The following is a 19342-nucleotide window of genomic DNA, read 5'->3' as shown; positions in this document are numbered from 1 at the left end:
CAGACAATTACAATTTTATGATTTCTAGTAAAGATCTAAATTGTTTTTCAACCTACATTCTTTGTTTGCAGGCATAAATTGTTTATGTGTCTTTAATATGATGCATTTTAAATATGAAATTATATAATATCACAATACCAATGACAGTGAAAAAAATTTGCAAATTTACAGCAAAATTCATCAATTTAAATAGTTGACTCTGCTGGCATGAGGAAAACAAACTCCAATGTATTACAGAGATCTATTGAACTAAAATTCAAGCAGCAAGGACAACTTCTAGCTATAGTTGATGCAATTACCTGTTGCAAAAATTGGCAATTTGTTGACATCTTTAAATGTGCATCTTTTAATATGACCTGAAATAAAAATAGCTTTGACCTAAACCTATATGAAGTGCATGTGCCAGCTGCAGCATGCATGGTTAGATTGACTGTTTATGGTGTTATAGTACTGCCTAATTATCTTCATGTTTTGATCATAAAAATATACATGTATTTGCATTCACAGTATTTATCATCCACCAGACACTGCAATTATATTAATGATAATATACATGCATCACTGAATTAAACCTTTAAGACATACAGGTTACTGTGACAACTACTTTATAATGAGTACAGTGGGCTCTTAATTCCAACAATTAAGCTCTCAAAGAAATCATCGTTCATATCTAACAAATTAATAACTGTTTATAAATACATGTTCGTTCAATAGGTTAACCATTTTTGTAATATCCATTTCTATGCACTTTCCATTCTAAACTTCTACACAGTTGTAAATTGTTATACATGTACTTGGTAAGAACCTCGTTAGTTGCTAGAACTTGTGTTTGAACTATTTATATATTATGTTTATGCAATGATTTCAAATATGTTCAAACCAAATTAATATATGTAGTCCCATTATGATGCTGATTTTTCTGTTATGAAGTCTGATTGCCAACTAATACCGCCTTATTTTTTGTTCTGTAACAGTGTAATTATAAAATTTCTATACAATGTCAGTATTGTTGGTCATTGTTTTAGACATATAAGGAATTAATTTTACATTATATAAACCTGATCACAATTCATAATGTCGCTAGACATTAAACAGATATAAATAGACTTTATATTGTGTTCCTTTAATTTAATTTCCATTCTTTATTATTAAACTGTATCACATGGTGTACATGCCTGAGTCATCTCTTTTTTATAATTCCTGTACATATGTACTAACAATTAAATTTTGCTTGCAAGATATCTATTTTGAACTGATTTTATGGTAATATAATAACAGTGGGTATGATATTCTAACACAATGAGTTCATGGATACTCATGTACACCAAAGTTGAAAGTCTTGACATCTAAGAAAATCAACATCATGTATTGCTCAGGTCCAGTTCCCTTGTTACTTGAAAACCAGCCTTTCATAGTGACCCACCCAAATTCAGATAACTAATTCCATTGATCAATATGGCTGGGTGTCTCTCAATATGACAGTTTTAACAAATACATTATATGCTAATATTTCAAACTTTTACTTACGGTGTAATGAATCATGCATATCCAATCAAATTTGTATGGGATGTACCCCTGGATCTAAAATCAAGGGTGTATAAGAATTGATTCTGGGATTAAGGGTCACTAAATTAATCCCACTTCACTTTTAATTAGACTTGGATAATAACTGAATTTCTAAGTAACTGAATGGAATTCAAAATCTCAGAAGTCTTCATGCAGATCATTATGTAAACATCTCATTTTGCATTTAATTCTTTTCTCTCATATACTTTAATGTCATGCAGTGACTTCACAAAATTTAGCAAGATCTAACGAAACTGCAATCTATTCAATGCTGTTTAATCAAATTGGGTAACTTCATTTGGGTTATAAAGTAGGACTGAACTCCACTAATCATACAAATGCATGTGCTGGTAAATGAAAACTGTTTTCATATGAATCTGAGACTCTCTCGCCCTCTCTCTCTCTCTCTCTCTCTCTCTCTCTCTCTCTCTCTCTCTCTCTCTCTTACACATGTTAGGGTTTTTTCCCATCAATTGAAAATAAATGAGAATACATATAAGATTAATATTCATATAAACATTCCATGTTAAAAATTATACATGCAGGCTAATATTTAAAAGTGCAATACATTGTAGATGTATAAACAAGGGGCACCTAAAGGGAATTGTTTTGAATTTAATTTAAGCTCTGTCACAGCCTTGGATTCCATTGACTTTATCATGATGTGATTGTGCATGTTTGTTTTATTCTACTGAATTGAGAAACTGTTATCTTTAATTGATAAGATTGAAAATCCAAAGAAAAATCAGATAATAATTAATTAGATATGCAAAATCTATATGTAAATGCAGAGTTTCAATGATGTTCTGTGTACTGTAAGATGGTAATTGAAATTTAGATTTAAAAATGATGTTATCCCTATACATTAAGAAAAGGATATACATGTATATGATTGTACCCATCTTTTAGTCTTCACAACAGCAACCACATGTGCATTTCAAGAGTTATTTTTACCCACCTTAAGGATTGTTTGGGTTTTTTTTTTCTTAAGCATCAGGATTTATGCAACCCATGGTTGTGTTCATTTATTGTATGTTTATATCAAATTTGAACACTATCATATATCTTTATAATTAGATATAATATATTTGTTCCCATCGTAGATCCTTCATCAGAATGGTAGATGGTAGTCGTCTAGGTTATATCAATTTACCTTGGGGGGGGGGGGGGGGGGGTGTCATACTTTACTGTTGTTGAAACAAAAAGGTCTGTAGGACATATACCTAACCTGAGTAATAGATTTCTTTATGTGTACATACAAATGCAGCTGCAAATTTATCAACAAAATTTATCAATATGGGTATAATATACAGGAAAATCTCAATATAAAACTCTTATAATCAGGATAGAAAAATTAAGTTGTGATCAAATGAATCGACATTATGCTATGAATACCGGTAAGTGACTGTGACTCTCGTTACCAAATAAGATTAAATGGAATTTTCACTTATTATAATAAATGTTTGCTTTCTCAGGCAAAAGAGTAAATATACATGTAACTTCCTTTTTTGATAGGACAAGACATCTGAACCCTTCTTTGCTATTTATATGGGATGTATTCGTTTCAGGATATCTTCAGTGTATGTACTTGCTATTTTAAAAGTAGATAATAGGAGAGACATAAATAACAAAATATTTATGTCTCTGATGATAGAGATTTACAGGAGATCTCCGAACCCAAAACGAGCAAATTAGGATTAATGTTGCAGCTCTCCATCCACTTAATCAAATACACTCCTTGTCTCCAGCATATTTCAAACTTGCACAAACTTGCACGAGTTCTTGGCGAGCTACATGTATGATATGGTGTTCCGATGGGGCCACTTCGACCTTCGCACTTTCGCCTTTAGGTCGAAGAGTTGCGAAGGCGAAAGTGCGAGAGTGCGACGGCGAAGGAGCGAAAGTGCGAAGATGCGACGGCGAAGCGCGAAGATGCGATGGCGAAAGTGCGAAGGCGAAGGAGCGATACTACATCATTCTAATTTCATTATGCGACACTCCTTGCTCATGTATGGACCTAGAGGGGGAGAGGGGGTCCGCCACCCGGAAAATCCAATACTAATAACATCACACATGCAGTAAAGGGGGAGAGAGGGTCCGGATCCCATCCCCCGGAAAATGTAATTCTATTAATTATATATAATAAAATTTCTAAAATATCTCTCGGACCCCCCCCCCCCCCCCCTCCTTAGAAAAAGTTATGGATCTGCGCAGGCTGTTGAAAATAAGTTCTAAAAAGTTCATCGTCTACCTCATATGTCCTTTTATACAGCTAAAATTGTTTTTAAACGATAGAGAGCTCCACAATCATAAAAAGGCAAAGGCGAAAGCGCGAAGATGCGAAGGCGAGAGTGCGAAGTTGTGATGGCGAAGGAGCGATAGTAGTATCGCTTCTTCATCTTCGCGCTTCGCCGTCGCATCTTCGCACTTTCGCTCCTTCGCCGTCGCACCTTCGCACTTTTGCCTTCGCAACTTCGCACTCTCGCACCTCGACTTAAAGGCAAAAAAGTGGCCCCATCGGAACACCATAGTATGACGATTGTTCTACGAGAATGTTCGAATGTAGACGACCTATTACGACTTGACTATTCATTCGTTTGTTGGCTCTCATAGATTCTTATATTTATAGTCCGTCAAAGGTTCAGAAACCTATTCAATAGAGGTATATGCAGCTGGAGATGATCGGATGATCATCCATACAATAAAATAGAGAAAAGATGAAATAAAATAGAACAGCTCAATCACAGTGGCAACTCCGGGAAAATATCGATCAGAGCCCGTACAAATTAGTAAAAATGTTGAACAGAAGTCTTTGAAACTCGTTGAATTTCGGATGCATGTTGAGCAGAGATCGTGTCTATGCATTCAGAACTCGCTAAGCAACTCTTAAAATGTCAAACTACTTTTTCAAACGGGGGGAATCGCCGACATACTAGTAATACAATAAATCGGCGACATGCGCACAAGACTGGACAACATCAATTCAATATGTCTTCGACATTTGTTCGAGACTAAAACTTGCACAAGAATTCAAAACTGTTTTGAATTCTTGCCGCTGTTTGGCGAGCAGCGGCGACATGAAGAGACATTTATTCAACATGCACAGAATTACCTGTGGTATGTTCGAGTCCTTCAAGACACCTAAATGGGTTTATTACATGTACTCGCTATATAAACTCGTAGCTCCAAATCGTGACAGCGAGACCGGGGCTATAAGGCTCCCTGCGTGTGGTTTGGCCGCTTGTTAGGACATTAGGCTCCCGTGTTAGAACCTGCTGCACCATCGTTAGATGTCAAGACACCTAATGCATCAAAGGTATCCAATGTTAGGGCATTAATTAGGCTCCGTGATTAGGGCCTTTATGTAACGAAATCAATTTTAATTCTTCATCCTAACACAGTCAAAACAAAAACTGATAATTTAACGATCAATTTAATAATTTGTTTAAAGAAAGATATACAATGTAAATGAAAAAATGACAATAACAAACAGTCAACCATTTCAAAAATCCATAAAACGAAATACAAATTCACAGTAGAGCAACACGGACCTCTAAAAATCAGGTGTCATGGACGAGTGAGCATCCTCTGCGCGGGGTATATATTAAAGAAATACTCAAGTAAAGAATGACTGGATGATTTCTCCCATGCTGCTGACCGGTCACACCCGCCGTGTGCTCTTTGTCGTAATCGAAAAAAAAAATCGGAAAACTCCGTAGACATCTAGGTGATTAATTTTGGTATAACAATTAGTATGAAAAACGTCAGTCAGCATGCGACCCAGTGAAAGATTGTATTTGCTGACAAGGTCGTTGTATCGACCATAGAACGTACGAAAAGATGACTTCAAAGGAGACTGTCGACAGTCCTGTTTTATCAACGTGTTTAATTGTCAGTAGCTTGTCTCGTCTTAGAAACTGTTCATACGAAGAGCATGCCTTTATGTATCGAATTAACTGAGAGACAAAAACACCATATACAGGTGACGAAGGTATATTACTACATAAGTAACGAAAGTTGACTATAGAAAAAGTTATCGCGTTTATCATAAAGTTTTGTTGTTAGATTAAAACATCATTATGCAAATCTTTCATGAAACAAAACAAAAAAAAAGTTGGAATCTTTAGAAAAAAATAAGGAACTCTGTTCATATGCATAGAAGAAAAAATAAAGAACTCTGTTTATATGCATAGAAGTATCATTAGATGCATATTTCCTACACCCCCCCCCCCCCCGGAGGTATGCAAACAACTTTACAGATTACATCTCTGCCAATGTAAAACAAAACCCTGTTTTACTTTAACCACATATTAACAGGTATTTACAATATCTTTGATAGCTACAATTATCCCTCTCGATCAAATATTCGAAAGTCTGCATCTATACATGTATTTTTCATATAAGATACAAAAACTAGGTATTTGGATAGCATCAGGGTCATCTATGTTGGTTTCTGGGAAACTTACAATATCATTTTACAATAACATTTCTAATAAGATTAACAACTTCATTGTAATGAAGTATATTCAATTATAAAAAGTTAACTATAGACCGACTCTTGCCACATCAGGTTTGCTCCCCAGCTTTTGAATGATTTTTTTCTTACGTTTAGTAATGCAGTTATAAGTTATTCATATTTTTAGAATTCATTAATTGCACATAAATGTTTTCACTTTTTTCATTTCATCAAACCAATGTTTTGATAAATCAGTCCCAGTTAAGTCTGTGTATTGAAGAAGCTTTGAAAGAAAGAAAAATATGAAATGCACTACCTTCAAAAGACACGACCAGGTCATTATTTTCTACTACATGTATTAAAAAATTCTTCAGTTTTTATGCATAATAAAAATGTTGGATTTTCTGTGTTCTACACAGCATGTACATGTGTATTGAATTATAATAAAATGATGCCAAAGACACCAACCATTCATTTTGATATGCATGCATGTATATGGTATTGTGGATGTCTATCGAAATATACTCAATGAAATCGATGATTGTGTCAATGACATCGATTATTCATTTTCTTAATCGTCGATTTTGTTTAATTCTTATAACTAATAAATGTATGCATCTGAGCATACAGCAAAGAAGTTAACTGAAAAACATATGTGTAAATCATGATTGTTCTGAAGTTTCCAATTTATAAGTAAAAAGGAAACGGTCTAAATGACACGCTTATATTATCATATTTTTTGTTCAACCTTAGTGTGCGTATAACTCTTCAATGTAAAATAAACAGTCGCCATATTCAGTTTGTTCCTAAGACATCGATTCATCTGCCTACTTTAAAGTAGTCATGTTGTATATTTTATTTGTTAAAATGAAATATATCAGAAAGGACACTTTGATAAAACTATAATCATGTACCAATCATTACTAAGTATATGAAATGTGTATGTATACTGTCATGTTGTGAATTTTGTATTTACTGCCACCCGGTAAATTCAAAATTCACAACAAGACAATACATTAAGATTTAGCATATTGCCTGCAAATATTTATTTTAGAATAAAAATTAACCTCCTATCAAAAATTAAATAATAAACTGCACTATATATCTATGAAAAAATAGGCGGGCGTTGAATCTTACTAATTTGTAATGAATGCAATAACATGGCTCTTAAGATATGTCAAAAATAGTTTTACAGTAAGAAAGTTTTGTAAATTAGCTACATGATAGAGATGATAGCTACATGATAGCAGAGGATACTCACTCCTCCTTGGCACCTGAGGCCCGTTTCACAACGGCTTCCTAAGATGTTTCCTAAGATAAGATATGCCTACATTGTAAGTTATAACTTAGGAAGTTCCTAAGATTTTTCAAAGCTGGTTCACAAAACTTTATGAGCGTAACGCAGTTGACTAAATCTTATCTTAAGCCCCTAACACAATTTGCGCACGAGCAGAAGCGACTGAATATTCGTGTGACCGATAAAATTAGATGTCAATCGTAAACTGTTGCCGAAAAAATCGCATTTGAAAAAAAGTCGTACGATCTAAGCGAGCGTTATGTGATGTAAACGCATTAAATCTTGCGATATATCTTGCGTCTATATACGACTGTTGTACAATGAAAGCGACTGTTGAAAGATAATGCGATAGGATCGCGCGAGAGACCAGGTGATCGGACTATTGAACGTACGCCAATGCGATTGGACTTGCGATCATGCGTTCCATGGTACGAATGCTCGTGCGAGTCAGAAAGGGTATATATACCGCCCATTTCCGACGCTTTAGTAGACACAGTTGAAAGCGAAAGAACAGGCCAGTAAGAAACAGAGATGCAGCAGCAGATATTATACATGTAATACCTCAATATGATTATTCTATTATATTTAATCGGTCTAGAAAGTCAGGTGACAGGGCGATTTCATAGGAATGAAAAAGCCGATATGAGCATATGATGTAGACAAGCATGATTAAGTAAAAAATATTTAATCGTTATGATTATATATCACAAGACCAACTTAACTATCTATGATTCGAAATTATGACAGAAAAGGGAGACAGTAACAGAGGAAATCAAACAATCACGACGTTATTGCCTTTGAAAAGTCAACCATATAATCATATGATGTTCGGTATAATAAAACGTTTTTTGCATTAATGTTAAAGGAATATGAAGATTTATTACCCCAGAAAACAAATTTTCCTCGGGCGATGCCCTCGGGAAATATGGTTTTTCTTGGAGAAATAAATCTTCATATATCCCTCACAACCATGCAATAAATGTATATTGTTGAACTGTGATCTGAAACAGAGATGCTTATACATGGTATATAAACTAATGGCAAAGCATGGCATATTACTGATAAGTCGTGCAATGATAGTAAAACGTTGCAAGATAACATAGGCATGCTGAGCAACAGTCTTATGGTCGCACAATACGCGCATAAACAACTGCGATTTATCTTACGACCTTTAAAAATCGTGCATCACTCTTGCGAGTACTCAAAACGTTGTAAAACGTTCGGACTAATGTTCGTGCGTTGCACTGCGATATTTTGGATCGCGTACGGTCGCGTCTGAATAGTGTGCATGTCCACTATTCAGAGGAGACTTGATACGACAAGTAGAACGTATGCAACGAATGCGAGAGTTGATGCAACGTAAGCGAGGGCTCGTGCAACGTATGCGAAAGCTCGTGCGAAGCTCACAAATTGCGTCGCAAAGTGTTGTAAAGTGCTCGCGCGCCAATTGTGAAAGGGGCTTTAAGATACATTGTAAGCCAGTTTTTTTTAATAATTTCGTTAATTCCAAACTCACTAGTATCTCGATCATGTAAATTCTTTTCAATATGTCACAGATTTAAACTTTTTAAGTAAACGTAAAACCCCATTCCCTTTTTCACCTGGAAACAAATTAGAAAAAAAATTAAACCGTGTAAATAGAGTGTAAATAGTGTAGTGCCTATGTGCATGTACTGAAATTATGTATAATATTTTACCTTCACATACATACACGAGTAGATAAAAATAATGTAGTATACCCAAACATTCTTGAAAACGGTATTTTTTGAATTAGACAGATCGCAGTATACGGTATATTCCAGTATGGAATACAATACTCCCATGCAGTGACAAGTAAGATTTAGAATGGAAAGGTGTGGAACTTTTAAACTAAGTTTAATTTTACGCGTTTTCTTGATTTTTAATGATTGATATAAGAATGTTTTTTTTTTTTTTTTACAAAAGGAAACATCGCAAATTAATGCATCTTGGCCGATAGAGCAAGAGAGGATAAAAGGCAACAATTTCTTAATGAAAGAGCAATCCCATGATTTAACATCGACATACCTAAATCACTTGCCGGTGACTACTACCCTCCCCAACAAAAACTGAAATAAAGAACCCCTCACCCCACCGCAAGGAAAACACCTCAAATTTCTATCGTAAAAGAAAAGCTTATTTGGTGAAGGGATAGAACAAATCATCCAGTCATTCTGTAATTAAGTTTTACTTAGTATTTTTTCCTGTTTTTATCAAACTGCTTAAGATATCAGTGACTCTCGGGAATGACAAATTTCATTATCATCAGTGCATAAGCTATAGCAATACCCGCTACCCATTTGCGCGTGCGACCAGATATAATCTAAAAAAAATGTTAAGATTAAAAGTCTACACGAGAGATGTTAATTGAAGAAATATATGTATATTTTGATAGTTCTAAAGTTTTCAGTTAAACCCCTGTCACACCGGAGCTGCGTCTTAACGGCGATCCCGCTGCGTCCTTAAAAAGTGTAAAACGCCAAGGTAAACGCAGTAGAGTCTCCTACAGCGCCGTAGCAACGCAACGGCATCTTTGTCCGTCGCGGTGGGATCGCCTTGAACGTTTTAGAACGCCATGCGACGGCGCGCTCTTTAAACATGCACAAAGTAGGCGCCGTGGCTCTGCGTTCTGGTAAACACGCCCTAGAAGTGTTGTGAGGTCGCCGTGACAGCGCTGTAAGATCTCCAACAGCGCCACGAGAGCTCCGTGGGCGCGCTCAAGAAACGCAGCTAATCGCAGTGTAGACGCAGTGATAAGTCAATTGCGCTTGCACGGAGACCTCACGGAGTCCTTTGGGATCTCACTGCGTCTCTATCGCGCTCTCACTGCGCTCTCACTGCGCATCCACAGCGTTTGAACAAGTTGTTTTTCATTTGGCTGCATTCACACAGCGATCCCAAAGAGCTGTTGCTGCGTTCATCGCGCTCTCGTGACGTTTCTTCTGCGTTTATACCGCGCTCCCACGACGTTTCTTGTGCGTTGTCGAAATCTGTGACTGTTGTACAATAGCAAGCGATGTAATAATTATCAAACTGGATGTAGATGACTATGTAAAAAGGAGCATTTGCTAATATTCCAAGACCTATCAATTAACGTAGATGGAATTCATGCCATTTGGTTCTGATGTTTTCACATCTTTTCTATGTTTTCTAACAACTAATTACGGATCTTTTTTGTAGACCTGACTACTAAGAGTTTTGTCATAGTCCTTCACAAATTGGTTAGAAGTAGTTATGTTTCAATTACAATGTACCTTCTTATAAAATCAAAACAATTTTTAAATCATTTATTTACTAATTGTAAATTCTTGTTTGTTTCCAATACAATAGTACAAATCAATATTAACCTATTAAGAAGTAATGAACGTCTTGTGCACGCAGTCAGCGCGCAGAACACGCCGTGGACGCGCGGTAAAAACTCCTAGAACGTCATGAGCGCTCGGCGGAAAGTCAGCGAGAGCGCTGGCGCAGTAAATCGCCAAGTAGAACTCCGTGGAAACGCATTTACACGCAGTGGGAGCTCCGTAAGAACGCCTCGGTCGCCGTCAGGACGCCGTAAAAAAAACTGTACATTTTTTCTCAATTTTCCTTGCGATCCTACGGCGATTCCATGAATTTTACAACGCCGTGAACACGCCGTGGGGACGCAGCTTGGTGTGACAGGGCCTTAAGAAGTCCTAATGATTTGTGTTTTCTTGTATTTTCGTTCAACTTTAATGTGCATGTAATTCATTTCAATACCAAATAAACAGTCACCATATTTGTTCCTAAGACATCGATTTAGCTGTCTTAAAGTTAAGACATACATGTAATTTAGGAATTTCATAAGATAAGACAAGAATAGTGAAACGGATAAGTAATGAACTTAGGAAAAAGTACTAAGATATAACTTAGTCCTAAGTATGCTTTGTGAAACACCCCCCCCCCCCCCCTGCTTTCGACTATTGATTGAATACCCGAATTGTCCATGGATATTTCTCCGTTTTTCCCGATCATGATATTTTCCCCAAATTACGACATTTTTCCCGATAATGACATTTTTACCGATATAATATTGGGCGCACTGCGGGTGTGACCGGTCAGCAGTGGATGCTTACTCCTCCTAGGCACACAAAGATTTCCTAAGATGTTTCCTAAGATAGAACTTAAGATATGCCTAAGTTATAACTTAGGAAGTTCCTAAGATTTGTCATAGCTGTTTCACAAAACTTTCTTAGCGTATCGCAGTTGACTTATCTTAAGAAACAATGTAAGCCACTTTCATATCATATTCGTAATCCTAAATTGATACCGTCAATCTAAATGCTTTAAATTTCAATATGACACAAATGTAAACTTTTTCAATGAATGTAAAAATTCATTCCCTTATTCACCTAGAAACATCTTAGAAAAAAAGTAAAACGTGTAAATAGAGTGTAAATAGTGTAATGTCTAAGTACATGTACTAAAATAATGTATAATATTTTTACACTCACATGCATACAAGAGTAGATTAAAATTACCTAATAAATTCGTATAGTTTATTTTCTTTGATTTGAGAGAATGGATAGATCGTCCTTTATTTTTTCAGCTATATATATTTCGTTATTTATATTTAATATTATTTTTTGGACCGCATAAATTAATGGAAAATATTGGTCACTGCTATAATTTCTGTTATTTTTATGAATGTTCGAGTGTTTTTTTTTTTGTCTACTTGGTCCATTTTTAATAGCATGTGTTAACGTATACTAATATGCTTATTCCGAAATCTAAAAAACGATCGTTGAAATATCCAGATGATTTTACTGTTTCATACGGTATGTTCCAAATGGAATACAATAATTATATGCAGTGACAAGTAGGATTTTGAATGGACAGATGTGGAACTTTTAAACTAAGTTTTTATAACGCTAGTTTCTTGTAATGATTGATATAAAATGGTGTGTTTTATTTTGTTTTTACAAAATGAAAAATCGAAATTCACAAATAAATGCATCTCGGCCGATAGAAAAAACGAGGATATAAGGCAAGGTTTTCAGTGACTGTATAAAACAGCATTCCTATGGAGGATTTAGCGTCGACATTCCTAAAACACTTCACGGTTATTCCTACCCCCATCCCCCAACAAAAAAATCAATTAACATCCCACCAAAAAACCACACACACACACCTAGCACCTAAATTTTCTCCCGTAAAAAAGGTTTATTTCTTGGAGGGATAGGACAATTCATCCAGTCAATCTGTAATTGAGTATTTATTTAGTATTTATTCTTGATTTTATCAAACTATTTAAGAGATCAGTGATTCCCAGGCGTGAATAATTTAATTAACATCAGTGCACTAGCTATAACGATACCCACTATCAATCTGCGTGTGCGATTAGATAATCTAAAAAAAATGTAAAAATTTGAAGTTAACACCAACAAATTAACTGATCATGAAGAAATATAGGTATATTTTGACAATTTTTTAGTTTTCAGTTTAGAGTAATGTATCTATCGACGGAGCTTTGAAATGAATAATTTGGACTATATAAACCTCGCATTTTTATGGCCAGTCATTAATTTTTAAATTATAAGGAACATATATTGCGTCTTTTTGAAAAGATTAAAAATCTTGATAATAGCCCTTTAATGATACGTGTATTCTAGTATATTTGTTCAAATTAAATATGCGTATAATTCATTAAGATAGACAGTCGCCATGTTAAGTTTGTTCCTAAGACATCGATTTACCCATCTTTTTTTTTCAAATTTTATTGTCATTTTCAAAATTAATACAAGAAATCAAAGAAACAAAGTAAATTTTTATTGGCAATCACACACCCTTTCATACCCTTGCACACATAACTATCAGAAACATTCTAATTGTTTACATGAAAATTACAGTTTAAAAATATTTTTCCAGTTTGACCATTGTTTGTCAAATTTTACAATTTCACATGATTTAATTGATATGTACATGTATCTTTCAACTTATATTTGAATTAGATATGTTGTAGTAGTCCCTTTAAGTGAGGATCTTTTTTTGTTTCAAACAGTTAAAAATATACTGTTTGGTATACAAAATTATAAAGTTTACAACTTTGTTACCCCGATTTAGAGGTATTTCACCAACTATTACATTAGTAATATTAAATTCAATTTATTTTTTTACCCATCTTTATATACCCATCTTAAAGTTAAGACATAACTTAGGAAATTCATAAGATAAGATTGGAATAGTGAAACGGGTAAGTAATGAACTTAGGAAAAAGATCATTCCTAAGATACAACTTAGTCCTAAGTATGCTTTGTGAAACGGGCCCCTGATATTTGGAGGTCCGTGTTGCTCTGCTTTGAACTTGTATTTCGTTTTATGGATTTTTGAGATAGTTCAAGGTTTGTTATATTTATTGTTTGTTATTGTGTTTTACCACTTTACAACTTCCAGATCAAACCGAATGCTCCGAGACAACGACTTTACTCAATTTAGACATATAACTGGAAACAGCAGACCAGACTGGATATGGAAAATTCATAGCGACGTTCAGGAAGTTACTCTTTGTAAATTTATTGTTAAACTTTTGACTCTCCAAGACCTTCCCCCGCACATCTGCAGTTTATGTCAAAAACTGTTCACAAATATAAGATAAGATACTGTAAAATTAAAATATCAACAAATCTTATTTTTTTTTCAATATTTAAACAATGTATATATAATATTACATCGATTTGTAACCCTTAAATATGTTAAATACTTGGAATATTTTGCTTTGAAATAGCGTATGCGTATCAAAACTTCGATATAGTGGCATTTCTGGAACTTATATGCCTTTTGATCTAAAGAGTAGGTCTGAGCTTTGTATTTTTGTCATGGTCTAGATAAGGTCTGATGGAAATTAAATCGATTTCAATCAAAAATACATGGAGAAATGACCCACTGTACTATGAAAATATTATTTTGTATCACAACAGTTGAGTGATTAGGAAAAATCACTTTTGGAAATTGGGATACTCCAAATTAGAACTGAAAAAGGACGATATAAGGGAGAACCTCTATCTCGATGAAAGAATACATGTGTATAATTTTTTTAGTCGATGAACAAGAAAATGAGATAATTTTTTAAAATTTTATTAAGTGTTTTCGTTTTTAGAATGGAATTATTAAAAAATATCGAATACAATCAAACATTAGTAATGTTTTACTTAGACTGTATCATTTCCCTATTTTTAAAATTTTCCTAGACATACATCTAAATACTTACTTAAAACAAACCTGTATAGACAATCTTTATTGTCCACAAACGCAATGTGTAATTTCTGTCAATACATATATGTTATGATTGTATTTCAGTGGCAGATAGGCCCAATGGGCCGGGTGTTTCAATATTCATTTTGTTTTACAGTCATCTAATTTGTTATAGCACATGTCACTATAATAAATTATTCACTTTATTGCTTTTTTACTTAATATGAGTCCGTAAATTCGTGGCCAAAGTCGCATATTGCATTTAAACAATGTACTTTTTGCGACTGAAATGGCTCTATGATGAGAGCATCAGATGAAACGTAACCTTATAGAACTAGGCTTTTTAGGTTGTGGGTTCGTTGACACCCACACTTTCTGAGTTTTTTTTTATCGTTTGTTAGAATCTTCAAAACTGAATATAGTTCGACATTGCCCTTTTGTAAACTTGTATTATAATATTACATGTATCAAATACATTTATAATTCATTAGAAATTGCATTTACGACTAAACCAAATGGACATTTTTACTATCGTTGTCACTCATTTTCTTGAGTAATTTTTGTGAAATCTAGAACAAGCAACCACCGTTTCTCTATGGGGGTTGTTCGCTGGAGTAATTTACAACCTCACGAAAGAATTACAAATTGTGGAATAATATTTAAATAGGAGACGAGTTTATATACCTGTTAAAATATATCGTATTTTCTTTGATTAAAAAAATATCAGATATATAATGTCCAACCGAATACTCTAATGTTCTGTACTTAATTGTCAAATACTAACTGCGTACCAAAAAAGCCCTCTGCATATTCATGACTAAAATTTATGAGGTTTGTTCTTCACGAGCAAATTGAGCCAGCTCTGCTCATCCAAGCTGTTTGTACATGTATATCTATGTGTTGTGCATCTTGTACCTTTTATGGTTTAAAAAAAATATAAATTTAAAAAAGAAGAATTTATAACAACGATGCGATAAAATTAAAGAGATTGCCCTCAAACGTTATATGCAGAATCATACTAACTGTTGTTGTTGTTTCTTTTTTTCAATTAAAAGACTCAATGATATTCTTGCTAAATAGTTTGATTATTGGTTATTTTCTTAATTTCTTAATACAAGTTTTCATTCTACAATTTTTTTCTCCATTTTTAAAAAATCAAATATACTGTAAAACATGTCAGATTGACGGACGATTAAGGTAATGTAATCTGGAAACAGGAAGAGGATGTTATACCGTCCGGGAGGGAAGGGGGATATATCTAATGTTTGACGAAATAATATGCTAGGGCGCCTCCTTTCCACCCGGAGGGATATTGCACACCAGACCAATTTTTCTGTGGGAAAGACTGTGCAGGAATGAGAGTTTGGGGGGGGGGGGGGGGGGGCTATGCTTTATCACTGGTACCAACAAGTTTTTCTGGAAAAATCTTTTTATTCCCAATGGAAAACTTAACGTCATTTAAATACTGTGGAATCATTAGATTTCGTGGTTGCTCAATGATTTTTGTGGAATACGTGAGTATCTCTCATCCACGAATTAACGTCCTCCACTAATTAATAAATTAGTGTTATAAAGTCATATTTCCTATATAGAAGAATACACGAAATTACGTTCCCATGAACCAATGAAATTTAAGCAATCCACAAAAATTGGCCCCCACAAATTTTAATCAAATGGCAATACATGTAACTATAAGAATGAAAATCTTGAAATAATATTCTAGTTATCATTCAAAGTAAGTGTGTTAGATAAAGATATTTCGTTTTCCTTTTCATATTTTTATGACTGGGATTAGTTTTTCACAATACTTCTATTTCATTTTTCCGCAGGTCAAAGAGGAGATAACTCGTTGGGGTCATGTAGTGCATGCGTTGGAATGTAAACAATGAGAGAGAGAGAAAGAGAGAGAGAGAGGGAGAGAATGAGAGAGAGAGAGATTCATTCATTATTAATAATTAAATTAATTATTGTGGATTTAATCGAAAAGTTGTTCGAGCAGTAGTCTAAATCACCTAAAATGAAGTTATGAAATTTTATTTTGATTAATCCTCTTGATATTTTCATAATAATGACGTGGTATTAATTTTTTTCAAAGACAAAATCCAGTATAGAAGTTTACGAATGGTGCTGACAACAAAGTGCACTATAATTAAAGACATTCTACTTAAATGGCAGTTGTCTAACTATATAAAAACCATTGTATTTAAAAATGTATTGGTTTATAAAATTAACGTTTCTTGATAAATACATGTAGCTTGATTACTTTTCATTTTAAGAAATCAATTACACAGTAAAACACACTGACAGACGATTTCGGCTTGAATACTCCATCCGTGGTTCAAAGAGAAGATAACTATAAATAACTCACTAGGTAGATGTTGGAATGTAAACAAGAGAGAGAGAGAGAGAGAGAGAGAGAGAGAGAATATGAATTATTGATTGCATGTTTACATGGAGCAAATGATAAAAAATTGCATGACTATTAATTATATGTAATTTCAATTTTATGACAGATCATGAACATAATTTAATCAAACACTTCATTGAATAACTAGCCTACAAATATTTCATGTAAACAAATAAATGAGGCTTGAAGGACAATTCGCAGACAATACAAAAATGATCGAGTTGTGCGAGTTTAGGAGCAATGAATTCCAGATCTTGAGTTCACTTATTAGGTAAATTTTGTCAATGTTGAAAAATGAGTAATTACCTGGTGTTAAGTCTCTCATTCATACAATCCAGACTAGGATTTGAACCTAGATACCCCATAAAATTATGGTTGCTTTTCATTAAGCTACCTGGATTTGAAATGAGAAGGAACTTTACCATCAGATAAATTTAAAGCAAATCGAGACTTATGTCTACCACAAACTTTTGAAATCAAAATTAAAAAAAAAAGATCTAACGGATTATAGTGTTGAAGATTTCACTGTATATGACATTGTAAAGATTTGTTTTAAAACAACCAAAGGTTCTTGTGTATAGTGGCTTCAAATTTGAACTTTACACAAAATTTTTCCAGTTGGATACTACCTTAAAAAATCAATATCAAAACTACTGACGGGTGTGTTTTGTAAAAAAATAAAGTGGAAACGATAATTTATGTTTTTAAAATACATACCCTGTGGAAAGAACTAAGTTTATAAATTTATAGAAAGACCTCTGAAAGAATTGGATTTAATATGTCTAATATTATAATTGGCAAACTTTCATCGTCGTTTCAAAACGAAATCGTTAATTTTATAATTCTTCATATGAAACAATATATATTTTGTTGTCTTATGTAAAATAAATCTCCATGCTTGGTTTCCTTTGTCACTTAAAACTAAATTACAATATTGAAAGATATGGTGCAATACAAACTTGTCTATTCAATATTTTGCTGCTTATATCTGTTTTATTGTTATTATGACAATTTTTTCATTTTCTTATTTTTTTTGTTATTTTTTCTCCACGTAGGCAAGTAAACACAAAGTAATATGGTTAGGTGTTTATTCATAAGTGTGCGTAGTCTGCTTTTTCAAAAAGAAAGAAATTATAAAAATAAAACCAAAATAAAAACCACTTCATGTACCTGTAATGTTGATTGTTGATCTAAAATCTTTATCGTTATGAATTTAGTCGGCATTCCCCAATTCTGATTGTCTGTGTTTTCCATATGTTTAATGACATCTGGTTTTTCTCCGTTATCAGTAACACAGCCGCTGAGAGAAGCTAACATGACCTTGGCTGTAAAATGTAAACAAAGCTCTTCGCGAAATTGATATGATCAAGAAATTAACCACAGTCTGTATTTGTACTGATATTAATTAGACGAAACAAAGTAGTTTGATTAAAATATGTATCTTGATAAACTATGTCGTGCCAATACACGAAATATTTTAATAAAACTAATTACATTTATTATATTAATACGTCTTTTATATAAAAGGATATAGACGTATGTAGTATTACAAGAACAATTTTGAATATTTTGTATTTATCTCTCAGATTTAAGAATGTGCATGGGCTAATCATCTTTTAAGAGAATATAATAAAAACATCAAACTGAGATAAGACATGGTACTATTCTCATCTTTATGTGTTTTAAAACAAGCTTAGTTAGATTTGTTCAGATCTTGCGGCGTATATTTCAAATATTCTAAGTACCCACATTTTTAGTCTGTTAATTCTTTTTTTTACACCTTTTTCACGTTGACAAACAATGAGCAAGTTTTCTTACCACATATCCACACGCGACGTTTTCGTTTAGTCCAACACAAAATGAAAACCGACAAAAATATAATCCGTTAATCTAAAGTACAGCTCTCTTGTATTCACTTTCTTCACTGACACATATTTATAACAAGCCGTAATCGTGTACAGATCGGTAAAACCATACTTAGCCGAACATATCGATCGCCATTTCTTTCTCCTTCTCGTTCACATTATTGGGTCAAGCATGCGTAGAAGCTTAAAATTATATACAAAAACAATACAGCTGAAAATGAGCACTAAAATTTCTGTCGACGGCAATATCTTTTGAAAACTAGATACATATGCATAGCGCAGTACCTCAAAAAAATAAGTCATAATATTAGCGATTTGCTCTGAGCTTTTTGTTGACATATGTATCAAATTTTAGAAAGAAATCTTCAAAAAACCGACGTTTGCTCCTAAATGACATCTCAGACGGAATCGCTCGGCCGGAGATATATACTTCCTGAATGGGTACCCTCAAAAACTTTACTGGCTTTAAGTTATTATGTATCAAATAATTATTTCAAAACTAAAATTTAACGTCTGAAAGA

At 33.7% G+C, this 19342-nt stretch overlaps 2 protein-coding genes across 8 annotated transcripts in view; one reads left to right on the top strand and one right to left on the bottom strand.

Annotated features, from left to right (window-relative positions):
- Nucleotides 1-19342, top strand: part of LOC117689995 (serine/threonine-protein phosphatase 6 regulatory ankyrin repeat subunit B-like) — a 568848-nt gene that overhangs the window by 318976 nt on the left and 230530 nt on the right. The gene's annotated exons all lie outside the window — the stretch shown is intronic.
- LOC105343765 (cysteine-rich venom protein latisemin) overlaps nucleotides 1-19342 on the bottom strand; it is a 182459-nt gene that overhangs the window by 150890 nt on the left and 12227 nt on the right. The gene's annotated exons all lie outside the window — the stretch shown is intronic.

This window comes from Magallana gigas, chromosome 8, assembly GCF_963853765.1.
Source record: "Magallana gigas chromosome 8, xbMagGiga1.1, whole genome shotgun sequence".
Taxonomy (NCBI): Eukaryota; Metazoa; Mollusca; class Bivalvia; order Ostreida; family Ostreidae; genus Magallana; species Magallana gigas.
This window is presented reverse-complemented; position numbering and strand designations above follow the sequence as displayed.